Raw genomic sequence first — 19,610 nt, forward strand, 5'->3', positions numbered from 1 at the left:
CTAATATGGTGGAATATGACTTTTTAGTCTTCCATGTGATTACATAAATTCACTCAGAAATATAAATTAAACAATGAATAGACCACAAAAGCCTATTTAATATAGTTTCACTCATATATATTTTAAATACTGGCAGTCTTCAAATTGTTATCAGCTCAGCTCATACAGGGAAATCTTATTTCACTGAATAGGAATAGAAATCCGTTCATATTTGGACTAACAAAACAAGCTGACTGAACCCTAACAAAACTCAAGACAAATAAGATAACTTATGTTAATGTTCAACAGGGTGAATAGATCATAAGATATACATTTATCAGAGTTAGAAACCACCATTCAACCTACCCTATTCCTTTATTTACAATATAGAACGTTCTTTTTTGTAGCTTTAAGTTATGAAACCTTCTAAAAATTATACTCTAATTAAATCTTTAGATGTTCAAAAACTGGAGGTCATCCAATATTTTGTTCTTGGTTTTCTTTTCTGACTTAAAATCCTCTACAACTTAATTCTTTAATAGTGTATTTTTAATTATTTGTGTTAAAATAATGCTTATAATTTCCATATAAGCCTGGTATTTCATTCAGCTAGCACTGGCAAAAAATAATAATAATAAAAAAATTAATAAATAAATCTTGTCTTAAGAATAAAGAAAGAAAAGGCTAATTAGTACCTTTCACACTTCTTTAGACTAGATGCTGAGTTAATGTTGCATAGGTCCTATGCCCCCTACGAATGGTCCCCAATACAGCATATGCAGGAAGTACTCCTGCAACACCACAACTTCTCTTCCCCTGGAATCACCTGTGAGATGTTTCAGTGTCACTGGCATTAATTCTACCAATGAAACCAGAACATTTACAGGAGTTAGACAGTTCTGACCTGCATAAGAATATCTCCAGAATCTAATACTTTTGTAAGCAACTGTCTGTACACAGTTCCTCAACTGGTTCAGAGCTACTGCTGAGATAAGAGTTCTCATGACTCCCAGTCAGCTTACCCTACAAAAAATTATTGCAACTAAGTCACTGCCCTGTTTCTGAAACCCAAGCTAGTATCTTGGGTTTCTTCACCAGGGACACCCAGGGGATCAGGCCCAGACAATATGGGTTCATGTTGGCAGGTCCTGCTAGACCAGCCTGGTCTCCTATGACCAGGTGGCCCAGCTAGTGGATGAGGGAAATGTTGTGGACGTGGTCTACTTAAACTTCAGTAAGGCCTTTGACACCACCTCCCACTGCATTCTCCTGGAGAAGCTGGCAGCTCATGGCTTAGATAGGTGTACTCTTCACTAGGTGAAAAACTAGCTGGATTTCTGTGCCAGAGAGTGAGGGTCACAACAACCCCAAAATAACACTACAAGCTGAACATGAACCAGCAGTGTGCCCAGGTGGCCAAGAAGGCCAGTGGCATCCTGGCTTGTATCAGGAACAGCATAGCCAGCAGGACCAGGGAAGTGATCGTCCCCCTGTACTCGGCGCTGGTGATGCCACACCTTGAATACTGTGTTCAGTTTTGGACTCCTCACTACAAGAAAGACGTTGAAGTGCTGGATCATGTACAAAGAAGGGCAATGAAACAGGGGAAGGGGGCGGAGCACAGACCTTATGAGGAGTGTCTGAGGGAGCTGAGATTATTTAGTTTGGAGAAGAGGAGGCTCAGGGGAGACGTTATCACTCTCTACAGCTACCTGAAAGGAGATCGTAGTGAGGCGGAGTTCAATCTTTTCTCCAGAATATCAACCAATAGGACAAGAGGAAATAGCATCTAGTTGTGCCAGAGAAGATTCAGGATATTGGAAAAATTTTATACATGGAAAGAGTGGTCAAGCATAGGAACAGGCTGCCCAGAGAAATGGCGGAGTCACTGTCCCTGGCAGTGTTCAATAAATGTGTAGATGAGGCACCTAGGGACATGGTTTAGTAGGCACAGTGGTGATGGGTTTGTGGTTGGACTTGATGATCCTGAAAGTCTATTCCAACCATTATGATTCTATGATTCAATACAGACACTGTCATATTCCAACCTTGCTGAAGTATATGCACACGAGGCTGCTTTGTTTTGTTATTCATGTATCTACCCTTAATATAGAACTATTTTTTTTGTAACTGATTCATATAAACTTGTAGTATTTTTTAAATCATTTCCAGACATATACACATATTTAAAAAATGTATTTATATGTGTATATACCTACACACTAATAAAACCTATAAGAAAAGTTTTCATTAATTAAATGCTCTCTCTTCTTGCCTATGGCAAGAAGAAGAAGGGAGAAAGAAAGTGAAAGAGTGGTTCTTATTTTTATTTGGAACATTTAGGAAATTGTCAGATGGCAGGGGCACACAGTAAATAAAGATAAATGCCTTGCAGCACCATCGATATTCATCATCTTTGTGCAGATTTGTGAGGCAAAAAGAATAGGCTTGGTATTCTCTCCCCTTGTGGTGTGATTCTGTATGTCTGTATTTCTTGTGGTTTATTGTTCTGATTTTTCTGAGAAAATGTCAAGAAAATAAAAAAGGTAAGACTGCTTATTTCAACAACAACAAAAAGCTCTGTAGACAGGTAGTGTTCCCTCACTTTGTTAGGTTCTAGATGGGCACTATGTTTCTGGGTGTATCCTGAGCTCTTGAGAGGCCAGGCTGGCCTGCATGCTATTCTTCTCTTTGCTGCTGACTATCTGAAAAGATAATGCTGTGGCACTCTCCTCCCGTTCTGTGCATTCTCCTTCCATCACTCTGTCTAGTTTAAGATGAATTTAATACCTTGAGTTGCACAGATGGTAGAGTTTAAAGAAATGCATGGAATAACACTTCCAGGCATTAACTTTCTATCTTCTTGCCTGTTCATCTTATGTGGTCAGATACCTCAGAAGAATCCAGGAACATATATTTCTTTTCAACAAATTAAGATTCATCATTGACAAACATGTTTTTGCTGCAGATCTCATTACAAACTCTCTTCTGCTCTTTCTTCTTTTTATGTTTTATAAGCATTGGACCAGTGTTCTACTTGCTATAACATAAAAGTAATGTAGGTATATGTTTGGAGGATGCTTTCCGTGAATTTTGTACAGCTTCAGTGATCCTCTCGTGATTTCTTACAGCATCATTTTATTCTGATATTATAAGTTACACAAGTTTTGTTATTAGCCAAATCAAGGAGCTACCAAGCTAAGTAATTTTAAGTACCATAATAGAAGCAGAATTGAATCCTACAAATCTGGACTGCTGCCAAAGACATAACAACACCTTTTTGTGGGATGCTAAGAATTTTCACTTATCCCTGGGAACAAGACTGAAATACTGTTTCTGAGATATGCTGTGGCACAGTGATTCCTTGTTGAGCTCATAACAAGAAAAATGGCAGACAGAGGGGGAAAAAAAAGGAAAATGGGAATTTCCGATAGACAAGTCATATATATGTAGCTATATTTAAAGTAGCATTGCAACACCTTGGAAAAAATAAGATAGAAGTCAGCAACTTATGGAAAATCAAATAGATTCAAATAAACAGCAGATGACCCTCAGGAGAACCTGGATACATTTATTTGTCCTACTCAGCTACCTTCCTCCAGTCTCCAGAATTGGCTAGGTGACCATATTTTAATGAAAAACATTTCTTATTTGCTTGTACTCTCCTAAATCTGCCAGCCAACCAAGTGAGAACTAGAAAAATAATTATATTTTCTGTATGTACCAAGCACGAAGCAGAGATTAAAAAAAAAAAAAAAAGTTATCAAGCTTCTGAGTGGCCAAGTCTCCATTTAGCAGAAAATACTCATATACAGTTACTACATGAGTAGAGAATTTGCCTGTATTTCATAAGACGTTGCGCAAAAAACATCCCATTTGCATTAACCTACATATAAATGTACCATAATATGTAATGTAGTTTAATTTCTCTTGGTCCAGTACATTGTGATATCTACTCCACATTTTGCTTCCTGAATGAGGGATTTGCCAGGTCTTATCAGGCACTACTAGCTGTGCACTCTGCACTACATGCTGTAGTCTCTGTAAATATAGGACTGCATGGTTTTGTCATAAGAGTACAGTTTTAGCACACCTGTGTTTGCTAGTTGCACTCCTCTTCCCTTTAAATATGTATTAAAACCTCTTGGTGGCAATTGGGTCTAAAATTTCTTTGTAGTTTAGAAGAGAATAGCAATCTTGAATCCTTTTCTTGCCCTTTGAAAGGCTACTATTTCTCCTCAAACCTCTAATTCTGTTATATGAAAGGAATATAAAGGGCACATCACTTTCTTGTAAACATCTCAAAATCTTGGAAATGGTTTCTAATACAAGCAGTTTTCAGAATGGCTATAATCTGTATTTAGGTTTGAACACGATCATACCCAAATATACTTTTCTAAACATTTTGAATTATGTGTATTTTGCTTCAGTTCTATGCATAGTGTGTGGTGAAAGGTCTCACATAAATGTTTAAATCTCATCTGTGATAGGGTAGCATTTATTCTTCTCCTACAGGCTTATTCTGTTATTTTTTTCCTTTATCTCTGTGCAGTTGTTGGTGGCGAGACAGCTGATCAATGCAATTGCATTCTCTTTAGCACGAGGACAAGAATAGATAGCAACGATTACAGGATAAAACTAAGATTTGGGGAGGAAGCAGAAAGTCTGGGAAAGGGAGAAGGGCTGCTGTGTTTGTAGCTGAATTTTAATAATGAGTTAAAGTGCGGAAGTGAAAGGTTAAGCAAAGGTCTTTGATCTTCTTATCAGCAAAGGTGAAAACAGTGGTTAATAAGATTATGCAAACTAGCAGATAGTCCAATTACAGCTGATATGCCAGATGTAACACAAGGGACTCTTCCACCTCCAGGAAACAGAAAACAGCTGCTTGCTAGATTAGCCAACACAGTATTAGCAGCTGAACATCTTCTGTGCCTGCAAAGGGTTCGTCAGGGAGCTGTTGCTGCTGTCCTAGCACTCTCCATACCCCACTGTGAGGAGAAGAGGATCAGGATGGGAAGGTGGGTGCTCTTCAGAGCTTATCCACCTCCGGAAAGAGACCATCTGAAGCTACATAGACCTGTCTTATAGGCAGAAAGACCTGGCCCAAGTACACACTCTCTTTTAGGAATCAAGGGACATAATTTTTGCCACCTTCTGCTGCATAAGGGCAACTGATGACTTTTCTCCTTAATTTAGGGAGTGTGTTTTGGAGATATTCATTGATGGCTTAAGCCTATGCTATCAGAAGTGGGAACATACCCCAGGTTCTCAGCCCAGCCTTGTCCTGACATTGTATTAGCATCACGTTCACTGCCTGGAATCTGATAGTTAATATCCAATGTCTTGTTGACTCTATACAGAGATATGGACCAGAGATTTTGGTCTCAGATGGGAGGCTGGGTTTCTGTGTAGGTGGAAAGATTTTGCAGACTTCAGTATTTCATCAAGAATTTCATGATGTTTTGATTTTTGGACAGATTAACTCATGCATCAGCTCATATTAAAATTCAGCATTTGTCTAAAGGGGTAACTCAAGAGTTTCTGAGGCATAAACATGTTTTAATGTAGCACAGTGTTAACAGCTACTCTTTTTCTCACAGAATAAGGATGAAAGAAAGGAGTGAAGACTAGGGTATTTGTATACAACATATACATAAGACGAAATACAAAGAAGGTTAAGCTTTTGTTTTTGTTTTTGTTTTTTTTTTCCAGTATAAACGTCTTACATTTAAACCTTTTTATGGACTGTTTTTTGTTATTTTAGTACTAAGTATTATACTTCATGTGTTTGTGAGTCATCCTCTATGAGTATGTTGCTCACGGAATAAGCAGGCTCAGCCATATGTTTCGTTTGCATTTGCTAGTTTTGATAACTGCTTGTTCTCTCTACTTTTTCTTTATCTCTCTTTTTTTCAGTACTCGTCTGCATTTCTGAATTCTTGTGAATTCACTTGGTGTTGTTTCATGGAGAAAAGCATTATGTCCTAAGTATTTAGCCGTAACATCAGATAAACCTAGTAAAATTTTAGTAAATTATACCAGAGCTGGTAAGAGTGAAGCAAAGAAATATATGTCTGTGCAAAAGTAAATGATATGATGCAATTTTGCTATTTATCAACAAATTATATTCTGCCATGGCTGAAAATCCAGCCACAGCCTGAGTCTGCCACTATTAGGTTGGTAAGGTGATGAATAATTGTGTAGCCAGAAAGTCATAAAGGCTGCTTTAGACCTCTACTTCTATGAAAGAATTAATTGTTTCATTTCTGAAGAACGAAAAAAGAACATATTTTAGTTTATCATTGTTTCTGCCTGACACATATATCAACACATATAACACGAAGCTGTAGAGAGGTAGGAGGATAAAATACACAAATTCTGTGAAAGAATTCAGAGAACTGAAGAAAAATATGCATTATTGATATATAGCATACAGATAGCCTAAACTAAAGACAACTAATTTGCTGAAAATCGAGTGCCATAAAGACACTGCTGTATAATGTCCTAGATATCACACGTTCCCCTTCATCTGGCAGTTTTACAGTGGTAACAGCCTCAGAAGAATGCCTGCACTTGGCTATTTTTTTTTCTTAGTCTTGGCACAAATGTGGCTTCTGTCAGCAGTGAACATGCTTGGCATTTTCCTCCCACCATCATTATTTCTTGGAAATGCACATTCCTTGCACCAACACAGAGAAACTCACATTCTCCAGCTGTGTTTGAATTCCCCTGTATTGAACCATGACAGATAGAAGTCTGCAATCCACACCTGGGCTGGGAAAGATAATCCTCAAAAGACTTAAAGCACACGGAACATTATGTGACCAGTTACATGAAACTGGGCTTCTTCGTCCTTCTTTAGCAGAAAGTCAAAGTGCCTAAGTATATCCAGTGACATTGGTAGCAGTGAGTTATGGCACTGGGATTTGAGATCTGTAGAAAGATGGGATGCAGTTCTGAACCAGGTCGTACCAAACTCCTGAGGAGATGAAGACAGATCTTTGTGTAATTTTGCTAAGGAAAGTAAGGCATGTAGGACTAGAAACATTAAAAAATACACTCTATTTAATAATTTTTTATTTCATAAATAGTCCTAGCTAGTCCAATAATAATCCACGTGCTGTGGAGCAATGGTACTGGTGTTGGGGACAGTCAGCTAAGTAGTCCTGGTAGTAGAGCACAAAAACATTAATTTATGTTTGTCTCATACATTTTGGCAGCTGTTTCATAAATATTAGCTCAAGAATATAATACAGCTGCAATGTACACTGCAGATAGGTGTTGTGCTCTAAATATAATATATGAAAATTAACCTTAATTAATGATTAAAGTTGAGGTTCTTGTGCAGTGGTTTTCCATTAGCATCTGCAATGAAAAGGTACTTTGATTTGGGTGAATTTTATCTTATAAGAGCAATTTCCTTAAAACAAAAGGAAGAAATATGAATAGCTTTGCATGTGTGTTTGTATTTTAGATGTGTTGAAATGGTGTTCTTGGTATCTGAGTGATATTTGTTTGTATCCAGTTCAACTGCAGTTTAGATAAAATGAAGTCCATTTTTTTTTCCAAATTACCTGAATTTAACCATTTAATTCTTCTTGAATTAAGCCTTTTATTAACATTTCAAAGAGATTTTTTCACTTTCAAAGTATGAACAGTACTGAAAAAAGAGCTGTCCAAATCCCAGAGGAAAAGTAGTTTTCATAAGTATTTTTGTTCAACCAGAGCAAGAAGTAAATGAAGCCAGATCTTGTGGGTATTTTGACTGGAGTTCAAGAGATTCAAATAAAGACCAATATGTATCTTACTGAATAAATCTTTTCATTATTAGTGTTATTTAACACTTCTATTTGGATGGAACCCAAAGACGGATGGAAATCCATTGTGTTAATCAATGTGCAGATCAGACCTTTCCCATTAATTCTCCAATATTCACCCATTATTTCTATGCAGTATTTCATTACATTTTATTGTATTTCATGCTTTAAATTCTTAAAACTAATTTGACTTTCTTTATTTAAAACCTTAGTAACAATAACAGTTTGTGCTAATTTCTAGCCAAGATTAATGTTATGCCTATAACAAGAGGTTTTTTTTGCCTATTAATGTGTTGCCTGTCTTCAAAAGATTAACGTAGATTAATGATTGTGATATAAACCCCCCCAGCTCAGACATAGTTTCAGATCTGTTTGCACCTTACTCAGAAGATGTTTGTCCCTTATTTGTACTCCATTGCTAACAAACAGAATGCAAAAAGGACACAATTCTGATTGAGGAAAGATCCCTGCTTAGTAATGTAGGCAAACTGGAATGGGGGAAAACAATCATGAAATGTTTGTATTTCTTACCATAAGTAATATTTACAGTGGAAGGAGATAGGGTATAACTTTTCTTAAATAATAATTTTTAGATTTTTGTTTTTCATATTTTACCCTATGCTAGTGAACATACTGTTTTACTTTCAGATGCATTCCTTTAATTACATTCAGAGTAAGAAAAATGAATGATTCTTTCTTGGAGGAAGAGGGAGAGTATAAGAAATCTAAGTCTTGTATCTTAATTAAACATGCAAATAATGAGCGATGTAAATAGCTGAAAATTGAGTCAAATTTGAGATATTTCACAATACCCATCCTGTCAGGAGAGCACTGCGACTAGTTACTTGTTTCTTCATCTGATGGGAAAGTACGCTCAGCAATGTTAGAAGCATATTTAGTACTTCATAGTAATTGTTGAGGAATGACAAAGTGGGAGAGACATTTTGAAATATGCTTGAGCTGTGAAAGTACAAACAGTGTCCAATGCAAATGCATGAAATCCTACAGCATATTTTTTGAAATAGCTTTGTGATTGGAGGCCAGATTCTAATATGTAGCCCATAATAAAATGGAAATTTGTCCTGCTTGGTGTCATTAGAAGCACCACAAGAAATTATCATGAATAAATAATAAACAAATTCGAGAGAAATAAGTCAAATTATTTTGTTAGGCATGAGGAAAAAAAAGCCCTCTTCAATCATTTAATGTCTTTGAGTTTAAACCATCAAATATTTGCTTTTTTTTTTTTTAAAAAAAAGATTTTTTTTTTTAAAAAAATAAACCGCAGCAAACTGTGATGTGTTCTGAGGATTTCCTGGGGGGTTCAGAAAATCGGCAAGAATTTACACCTTTCCTGAGAGCAGAAGAAGGCATAATTTCAGCCTTTAAGTTGTGCATGGATTAACTCTTCCTTACAGAATTCTAAATAGCTATGGGCTAAAGAAAGTTCAGCTTGATCTTTTGTGTCATCAAACAAAATAGGATCATGTTCCTGACTCTTAGAAGAGGCAGCAGCTTGCAGACACTGTAAGAGAAATAAAGAAGCAAATTAAAGCATTTGCATGCCGTTAACCATTTGCTCTTACTACCCCACAGATATCTCATGGTTCTTCACTGTCTTTGTCATTCTTGTGCAATATACGAGGGAATTAAGGGTGTTGTTTTCTTTGCTATGTTTAATCCCGGAGAGATGCTGAAAGCTCCCCACAGACCTAACATCTTTGGTTTATTCCCTCCATCACCACCTCTCAGCCAGATGTCATACTTCCTGTAAAGGCAATACAGTGCTTATAAATGACATAAGCCTCTCTCTCTGACTTAACTATTTTGGGGGTTATGCCCTGTTAGCATGTTAATTGCAAGATAAAGAATGTGCAAAAAGTTTCCCTTTCTATTTTATTAGATGCTTCCTGACCTTCCTATTTGAAGATCTAAAAATAAACCTAAAAGAAGACCTAAAAATAAAATCATAGTGGCTTGATTCCTTATTAAAAATAATAATAAAAATCTTAATTACTTTGCATATAACATATTTGTCTTTCTTTGCATGCTTTGATTAAATGGTCCTACTATTTCTCCAAAGGGAGGAACTTTGCAGTTGCAATTACAGACAATAGAGTTGTTTTCCACATCCCAGTGTGGTGTAAACATCAAAGTCATGTGGATTATAATAATCCAAACAAATAACCTTCCATAGACTCACAAGAAAGGAGAAACTGGATGTTCTCATTAAGAGAGAGGCAATTCATTTAACAGTCAGTTGTTGTCGGTTACTGGTGAAAAGTCTGTTAATTTGCATAAGAAAATAACCACCAAAGAAATGTAAATGACTGGACTAAGATCTCATTAGCACAGACCTCTCTAGCTACCTGAAGGACCTACCTCTGCTGGCAGTAGATCAAGTTTCAAGGATCTTCTTACCTTTTAAAAACTGATTATACTCAGGCATTTCTATCAGTTAAGGAAGAGGGAAGGGCAAACAACTGCAGCGTTATTGGCAACAGATCTTGTAATTTAACTAGAAGATTCTTCAAAAGAAAACACCACTTAGAATTGCTTTTCTTTTTTTTTTTTTGACATTACTTGGATATTTGCTGTTTAAACAGATACCTGTAAGGCATATATAGTTTTTCATTGTGGTAAAGGGGGAAAAATAGAAAGAAATCCAAATTGCAATCCAAAAGTTCTAACTGGGACATAGAGCTAGATAATATTGTATTTTTTCATGCAGCTAAGAGAGCAAAAATGTCTAATTTGTGCTAATATATCTAACTAGGTAAGAAGCCACAGAAGATAGCACTACAGTGATGCTGGTAATAGACACAGTACCTTAACTCTCTCCATGCATAAAATGCAGAAAAATGTCTTTGAGTAAATTGATTTAGTTCTGCTGGAATCAAAAGAACTTTGTATACCTGTGTCAAATGAGAATATGATTCAGAACATTCTCTCTCAAGCCAGTACATGCAGTCTATAGATGTTTTACAAATGCAAAACTGCAAGGAGTCCCATCATTCAGTGGATAAACATGGTAGCATTTCACCTCTCGAGCCCCAGCTTAGCCAGAGGCTGGTCAGGTTACAGGCAGCAGGAGTTTGGTAAACCCAGCTTGCCTGCTAATTGAGGTTTTTGGTTTATGAGAGAGTCACTTATTTCCGAATTCTACCTCAAGCAAGGGCTTTACAGAGGCTTGAAAGAGAGCCTGGAAATACAGCAAAGGCAATTAGGGAAATATTTTTCAGACATTCAGGCTAAGGTGTATTGTCTGTGTTAAAAGTACTAATAAATACTTGCAGGATCAAGGCTTAGAGCACGGTGTTGAGGCCCTAGGCTGAGATTTGCCTGCTCCTGAGCAGGCAGGAGAAAGAACTGCCCTTCGAGGTGCTAATCCTGGGGAGCCGAAGAGGATTTCAGCAGCAGGCTTCAGAATTAGCAATTTCAGGTTCCCTCTCCTTCACGACAGCTCTAATGGGACAGATGGGAATGTCTCAAATTTTCTAGGCTTTTCTAGGGTACTTTTCTAGGTTGTAAGACAAAGGTCATCTTCTCTGTCCTGCTTAGGTCAGAGCTACAAAAGGGAGAGGACTTGTCCTGCAACTGATGAAAATGAAATGTAACTCTCAAATTTTAAATTAATATATGTGAAAGCTGTGGGGAGAGAGCTGGGCATCCTTGACTGTTGCAATTGTAGAGCTCCGAAAGCAAATTCAGAACTGATGGTGTACTGCATTTAGGTATAAACAAGTGTCGGTAAAATACATAGTGACTTACTGCCTTACTTTGAATGCTGTGCACTGAAGATAAGACTGTATAATTTCCCCAAAAGGCTGTGTACTCAGAAAAATGAACGTAATTTTCTCATGCATCAAGCTAAATTTCTCCTGAATCCTTTATATCAGTTTAAGGATGAGGTCTCGCATTCTTTTTACCCTCAGCTGGCCATGTCTGAAGACATCATTCCCCTCACTGCTGTTTCTCACCCTTTCTTCACCAGATGCTTCTTCCCTGTCTGCTCTGATCGTAGTCATTCATGTTGCCAGTTCTTGTCTCAGTGACAAGAACTGAGTCAGAAAAAAAGTATTTTGAATTGTAAGAGATCTCAGGTTGCTTTAAAACGTAAGAGAAATGAGCTGTACTGCATTATGCAAGTGGCCATAGCAATGCCTACAATGTTGCCACAGGATAAATTAGCACTGAATTCACACTGCATCAACTATTCTGCAGTAAATATCCATATGTAAGTCCTTTTCCAATGTGTCCTCTCACTGAGAGACAAGAGTGAAGGCACACAGATACACATAAATAGATATGAACTCAAAGTAGCTGATACACTGTGTGTTCACACCCTTGCATGCCCCGTGGTAACTTGTTTGTTTGGATGTAATGATTTGTATCAAATTGATTAATATTGTCAAAATGGATATAAATTAAGCTTTCGTGAAGACTTATTTCTCTGAGCAGAAGTACCTGAGGATGTCTGTGGGGCAAAGAAAGTGTAGACTCCAAACCATAGTATTTGTTCCAAATAAATATGGTAAGTGCAAATACTAATGAAAGCCCTTATTGCAAGGTTACTCTGGTAAGCTGCTACATGGGAAGTATGATCTGTCATTACACTTTGCAAAGATCATTCGAGGACTCTCATTCAATTCTGGGGTGTGGGGAGTGTTTTAGGCTTTTCTTTTGCCTTTTTTTTTCCCACTTCTTCACACCACTTTTAACTTCCTGGTCCCAGAACACGTATCAGTCAGCCCATGGCCTCCAGTTACACAGAACTATTTCGTTCTCTTTAACTGCAGAAACACAGTGCTGGGGTCATTGAGCAGAAATAATATCAAGGCATTGTAACAAAGAAGAAAATACTTGGAGGATACCAAAGTGAGACTGGGTATTTTAGTTTTGGCTCAGCTCCATCTGCAGTTCCCCATTCATCAGTGAAATTTTAATCTGCTGCAAAATTATAAATGAGCACAGAGAAGATAAAGAGTTATTTTTAGAGGTTTATCTCTTTTGAAAGAAAGATCAGTACCTAACAGGTCAAAAACATTGTAGCAGAGACTGAACATAAAATGGAACATTGGTCAAAGGCCAAAATAATATTTGAAAGCAAAACATTACTATTATATTACCTCGGTACTTGTGTTAAATATGGTGATATTGAACTGTTTATAGAAGATGCTGGATTCTCTCCAAATAAATTCTGGCTGCACCAGTTCAGTGTTATGCTTTTCAGAGAGGAGGAATTTTTTTCTAGCAGCCATAAGTGAAAAAAACCTGGGAGAAAGGCAAGCATGAAGCACACATCTAGGCAGGGGCTTTGTCAGCTGCTGCCCAGATTACGGTGGTGCTAAATGGCTGGGGGCGAGGTTTGGAAGGGCAGCAGACCAGTGGAAGGGCATGGAAAATCGAACAACACAACCGTCTACACAGACTGCTCAGCAGCTTTCCACATGCCATCCACTCTCCAATTTAGTGCTACAGCAACACACAGGATTTGGATGGAGAGCATAGGATGCTGTGCTGTCTTGTAAGGAAGTCCGGGCATTTGTATGCTCCAAGCCGGGGGGAGGAATATTTCTAAATGTCATTAATGCCCACATGCAGCTTTCAAAGCTCCTCCAATGCGGGGCTCCAATTCTTCAGGGCCATTCATGCTTCAGGGGAAGGGGGTGTTAATATTCTGCCAGTTTAGCTCTTTGATCCAGCTCGCTGCTGGCGCAGATGAGTGCCAAAGCCAAGAGCAGCGGCAGGGCACCCTGCCTTGGGCAGATGCTGGCACGGGCCAGCACAGCTGCATCACGGATCCCTATCCCCAGACTGTCCACCAAGGCCCCAGTCCCCCTTCGGAGCAAACCTGTGAATATTTAGAAATTTCATGACTTGATTCCAGGTATCCTCTGTAGCTTAATCAGAAAGCAACACCTGCTCCTCTTAACAGGTTTCACTGCTGCCTGTAAAATACATGCAAACTTTTAATGTTTTCTCATGATCCTTCATTTTCAGTACACTATCATTTCTCTCTTTCTACCCCTCGAACTTCAAACCTCATATGCTCTAAAATACTTTAATAAGTTTGTTTAGCAAATCAGTACCTTGCTATTACTCTTAATTTTCTTTAAATTTCTTCCTGTTTGTCCTTTAAGGCTGGTGGGGAAGGGGTGGAAAAATAGCTTTAACATGTGGTCTTAAATACTTCCCAGCTGAAAAAATACAGTTAACCAGCATGAGGCTAATGGGTTGATGTACAAACTGATGATCCACATCAGTTCCCCTGCAGCCAAATAACATCCTCTGGCCTGTATACACAGCAGCTGATTTTACCCTGGATGTTCCAGTTTCTCTCTCTCTCTCTTTTTTTTCTGCATTTCCCATCTCACAATACAGAGCTTTAATGTTAATTCTGTCTCTCTTAGGCCATTAATTGGATGATGCAGCACCAGGCACTCTGGCTTGTAAAGTCTTGTTTTTTTTTTATTTCTTTGCAGCTCATAGTCAGCTACTCATTATTTACCTTACCCTCTCCTTAATGTCATGCTCCATGAGTGTCATTGAGAATGGACAATATAATGATTTAAACTACTTTTGTGGACTGGATAGTTTGTTCATTTAGTGTTGTTGTTGTTATCTGTAAAACCCTTCCTTCCACAATATATTTTAAGTTGTCTGTTTTGAAAGATCTTTAGCTCAGAAAAGCTGCTCAAAAATAAAGTTAATGGCTGGCATTATTTATACAATAGCAGTAATCTGACACTGGCTAAGTCTTCCTTTGGTATGGTTTCCTTCATATATATATTTTTATATGCATGTTTCTTTCCTTCAGCTTAGTTTTGGTATCTGGGGAATCTGGATATTAGAAAATAAATTTAAAAGCAACAGGAATTTGGAGGATTTTTTTGTTTGCTTTCCTGATAACAATAAAGAGATCTTATGTCCTCAGATACTGAAGGAAGTGTCAAGATGCAAGAGAACTCTTGTGAATGAAGACAGCTTGAAAATCTGTAGGAAATTAATGAAGAGGTGGTAAGAACACTAACTCTCAAGACATCTTACAATGTTGAATATCTTGTAAGATTTGTCTGTAAATACATTCCATAACAGTAAGGTGATATATTCATATTTTGCCATAAAAGCAGAGGAGGAGAAAATGAAGAGCATATTTTTAAATCCACAAATGGTATAACTTGACTCTCAAGTGTCTTTAAATCACTGGCATCAGTGCCATTTAACTGATGTAAACAGTTAGGGAAATTAATTCTCTGGAGTTACTAAAGTACTGAAACAAGGATAATAATGACACATATTTTAAAAAAGATGTAGTTTAATCATGAAGAACAAAATAATTTCCACATATTTTTAAAGGTGATCTGAGGCCTACAAATCCCTCTTGTATCTGTGGACTAGTTCTAAGAAGTTGGTGAGATATAGCTCAGAAAGGCAAACATCTTTCATAAATTCATAGGGATTTGCACAGCTAAAAGGGTTGAAAGACATCATGCAGTGTTAGTAATACTGTTTTACCTATCAACACAAGAAAATTTCCAACTTCTCCCTTAGATGAGCTGCTCAATTTCAAATCAGAGCTATGTGCTGAATTTTAATCAATTTGAAAAGTGGAAAACTTGAGAGGAAGTCATTTGAACTTGGAGCTGGGTCTCCAAGGGTTTTTCAGGGCTTTTTTAATGGTGGTGCCTTGGCTGTCACAGAGTTTAAATGCTCTAGAGTCTCAATATCTATGACATTTATTAACCAAGTGGTTATGACGAGAACTTTGTCATTCAAGCTTGCTTAGTATCAGCTGACATACGGTATCATGTTTGAAATATCACTCAATAAGTCACTGATAATGTCAATGTAATTGCTGAAAACTTGCACAAGGCATAATTCTTTTCCCAGTGAAGTTAATGGCAAAAACCTTATTGATGCCAGTGGTGCAGGATTGAAACTGCTTACAAGAGATATCTTCTTTTCCTAATTACACAGAAAGAATCAAAAATGTTCTAAAAAATCAGTCCTTAAATGAGCTTATATTTGCAAATAGTAGTATGTTAAGAATTTCCTGATAGACTTTTTGATAGATAATTCTGTTCTGACTATTTCAATATGTTTTATTTGTGACTCAGATGCTAATATATTCATAAGTAGATGAACATATGAATATAAGAACTCTGCATATATCTCTGTTCCATCTGTTATTTCTTTTTGCCCTAAATGTAAATACCCTATGTTCAGTGCTAGCATTGTTATTAGCATTTAATCAAATTTTGGCATGTATTATTTGAGTGTTGTCCAGAGAATAGTTTTATTCTGCTTTTCAAGGTTTATTTTTTAACTGGGTATTTTTCCAGTTAGAAAATGATAATTTGCCAAAAATAAAACTTTTCTGCAGAAAGAGTTTTTCTAGAACATTTTGGTGACAAGGATTTCTTATGCTCTGGGCAGATTGTCTGGTGGAAAGGCACTGCCATTCCTGAGATATGAAAGATTTGGAGTTGACTTGCTTCTTCTATATCATTTGGAGCACTCTTAAATCCTGGTCTTCCTAGTCTGGGAAGAGCACTCCTAATGACCAGATTTGAGGAATTAGTCTTTTTCCGGGCTAATACGCTGTGAGGAATATATTGGTTGGTTTATTTTTGCAGATATTTCTGTCCAATGTGTGACTGCATAGAAGTCTTTGTATTAACCAGCTAGTTTGAAAATTTCGTATGTACCTCAAGTCCTTCATAAAATTGATGTTTATCTATTGCATTCAGCCTAGAATAAATACTGACAAATGTGAAAAGTATAAAAACAAATTTCCTTCAGTAAAGGTTTTATAAGCTAAATGGACAGTACAGAATTGAAGCTTAGGAAGGGTAGAGTACTAGCTGGCAAAATAACAGTGTGGTTTAATTGCATCCAACATCTTCTCTGTTTCATGATTTTTTCTTCATTCTTTTTTTCTTCCTAATTGTCTCTGTGATTATCACATCTACTTTTACTCAAATGAATATAGGAAATGTACTTTATCTTTGAAGATAGATAGCTGCAATAGCAGGGCATTATGAAAGAAAAGTGATGCCCATTAAAAAATGAGAACTTTTCTTTTACCCTATCATTTCAGTCAAAGGTTACTGCAAGCAGCACCACAGATTAACTATAGATACTGTTTGGAGTTTTATTTTTCTCTTTCTCTAAAGGCTGTCCAGATAATGATTATGTGGTCTTGTACACAGCAGGGTTATTACTGCATTTGCCTGCCACTCTTGAACCCCCATGTGGCATTTGACTCTTGTGGCCATTGGCTGTAATTGTACTCTTATTTTATTTTATTTTATTTTGTAGAATTTGTTGCTTTGAGCTCCTGTGTCTTCAGTGTCATCTAGCATCCCTCAGGGACATATTCTGGGATCTATAGTATTTCTTTGTTATATGTATGTTGGCTGGAATTACTTGTGTTCACAGTCCAAACTGTCAGACAAATAGCTCTTGGCTGTATTTATCACTCCTTGCAGACCCTATAATAGTGTCTACTGTGCTGCATGATTGTCTTTCCATTATCAGGGTTTAGATGGTACTAATTTGCTTAAGTGTAATAATGAAAGGATGGTATGTAAGTGGAATAATTTCAGCTGGAAGTGAAGCCTCTTAGGGATCTTTTATCTTCCTTGGGTTTAGCTTTTACTCTTTCCAGGCTCTGCAATTTCATATTCACGAGAATGTCTCAACTTTGGCTCAGATTCTAGGCTATTTTGAACAGCTGATGTGCTATAAAGGACACGGAGAGCTGGCTGAAATATCCAGCTGGGCATTCTTCTTATGCAATGGGATTTACAGTGATAGAAAATAGATATTATTTGTTCTAGGTCATTCACTTCTTTCTTTTCCAGTCCAGAATCCCAACATCTATTTCTTCTAGCTAAGGTGTTCTCAGGTTAATGCTTAAGTGACCATGAGAGAAAAGTTAGTACCCACAAGTCATAGTTTTAGAAGGGAAGGCAAGTGTGTGTAATGCTTCCTTAAATCCTTTTCCTTAGCTTAGCTTGTAGCTCAGCCAAAGGGCTTTGAAAGCATTATGTGGCTGCTTCAACATGTGTCTGAAAAATCCCTCCATACCCATGGTGGCCGCACACTTTCCCCAGCATCTCTTTACTTGAAATCTAAATTCCTTCAGCATGGCCATTTTGTCCTGAGACCAGGGTCTCTACATTTATTTGGAACTACAGATCTCTGCCAGTTTTCAACACTCTGCACAAGCTATTGTGGGGAAAGTGTGGCAGATCTCAGCACTTTCCCTATACATGCACATGCACAAACATCCATGTATACATATATACTACAGAAAGATCCTATTTCTGCTGAAAGGAGGAGGCCTAGATCTGCTTCACTCTTGTAGCAAAAATGTATTAGTGCTCCATTTTCAGGCAAAGTTCCCTGCCTTCATTACCAATTAGGTGGTGAATCGCTGTTTTGAATTGGCTTGTGGACGCTCTTGTGGCAATGATACCAAATCCCTTTCTTTTAATCATCTCCAGAAAGAACAGTGGAACATGCAAGGTTAACAACAAGCCTTAGCTAAAGAATGTGGGTCTTGGCGTAGAGAGTTTCTTTGTATTCCTATGTTGCTAATCGCACACCCCTGTGCTCCTCTGTGTCATTATTTTATGCCTCTGGGTTTCCATCTATTCTCTATTTAAAGTCGATGCACTTAGAACACAGGACCGTTCACTCTTACCGTGTATGTTTATCTAGGCCTTACAAAAGTGCAAATAAATAATTCACCCAGTACTTCTTGTGTTTCGCGTTCAATGTAAGTCTTTTTGGAACTGGAAATACCTCTCTGCTTCATATTTTCGAAAGTCCTAGCACAACATGGTTCTGGTTCACAACAAAAGCTTGTAGTTGATTATTAGTGCAAATAATATATATATATATATATTCCCTTTTCTGCGTGTTCCTATGGTTTATGAAGATAACTGTATTCACAGAAAACAAGTGATCAGCCCAAGTTCACTTTCCCCCTGTAGAGCTAGGAAAATATTTTCATTAAGGGCTTTCATTGTATGTGCGTGTGCTTGTACATGTGTATGAAACATAATATAACAATAGAAGAATAAAGTCTGAGGCACAAGACTGCAAAAATATTTTTTAGAACTAATGTTGTCTCTAAAACCTGGTGTTTTTAACTGAGATTTTAGAAGGGAAAGCACAACCTTATCAAAGGGAAGATTCAAATGACCAACTATCAGCCAGCTAAAGAGGGAAGAAAAGTAGAAGTTTAACTTTCTGAGTCAAAAGCACTGGAAAGGGCGGCACAAAAGGTGGGCAAAAATCAGGTCCAGACAGTAAAAAGAATATAAGAAAATATAAGAGAAGAAATTGTAGTGGGATAAGCCCACTGAGGTAAGATTTTAATCTAGTTCAAGTGGAGACTGCTTCTAGATTTAGTCTTTAGTCTGTGAAAAGCCATGAAGGAATAGAAGAAAGGATCAAATAATGATAAAAAAATATAACTGCAATAGACCTTCACCAAAGAAGCATTCATTCGCACTCAACTCTTTTTTTTTTTTTTTTTTTCCCCTGACCTTTTACACAAGCAAATCCAATTTCAGGGTTTTCCCCGATGAAACCTGACTAAAATATCTGTTGCCTAAAGCTTAAGAGGAGCAGAAGGGGTAGGGGCGGGGGGGTCGATGGAAAGGAAGGTGACCTGAGGAGCTATGAAACATGCGCTACGGACGTCCCGGTGCAAACACTGGCTGCAACGCCAGATGAGGTCACCTTGGAGAAGGAACATAGCACGGGATGGCCCTGTGAGACCCTCTTCGATGAAGG

Source organism: Tinamus guttatus, unplaced genomic scaffold, assembly GCF_059628265.1.
Source record: "Tinamus guttatus ecotype Peru unplaced genomic scaffold, ASM5962826v1 Tinamus_guttatus_pri_ptg000118l, whole genome shotgun sequence".
Lineage (NCBI taxonomy): Eukaryota > Metazoa > Chordata > Aves > Tinamiformes > Tinamidae > Tinamus > Tinamus guttatus.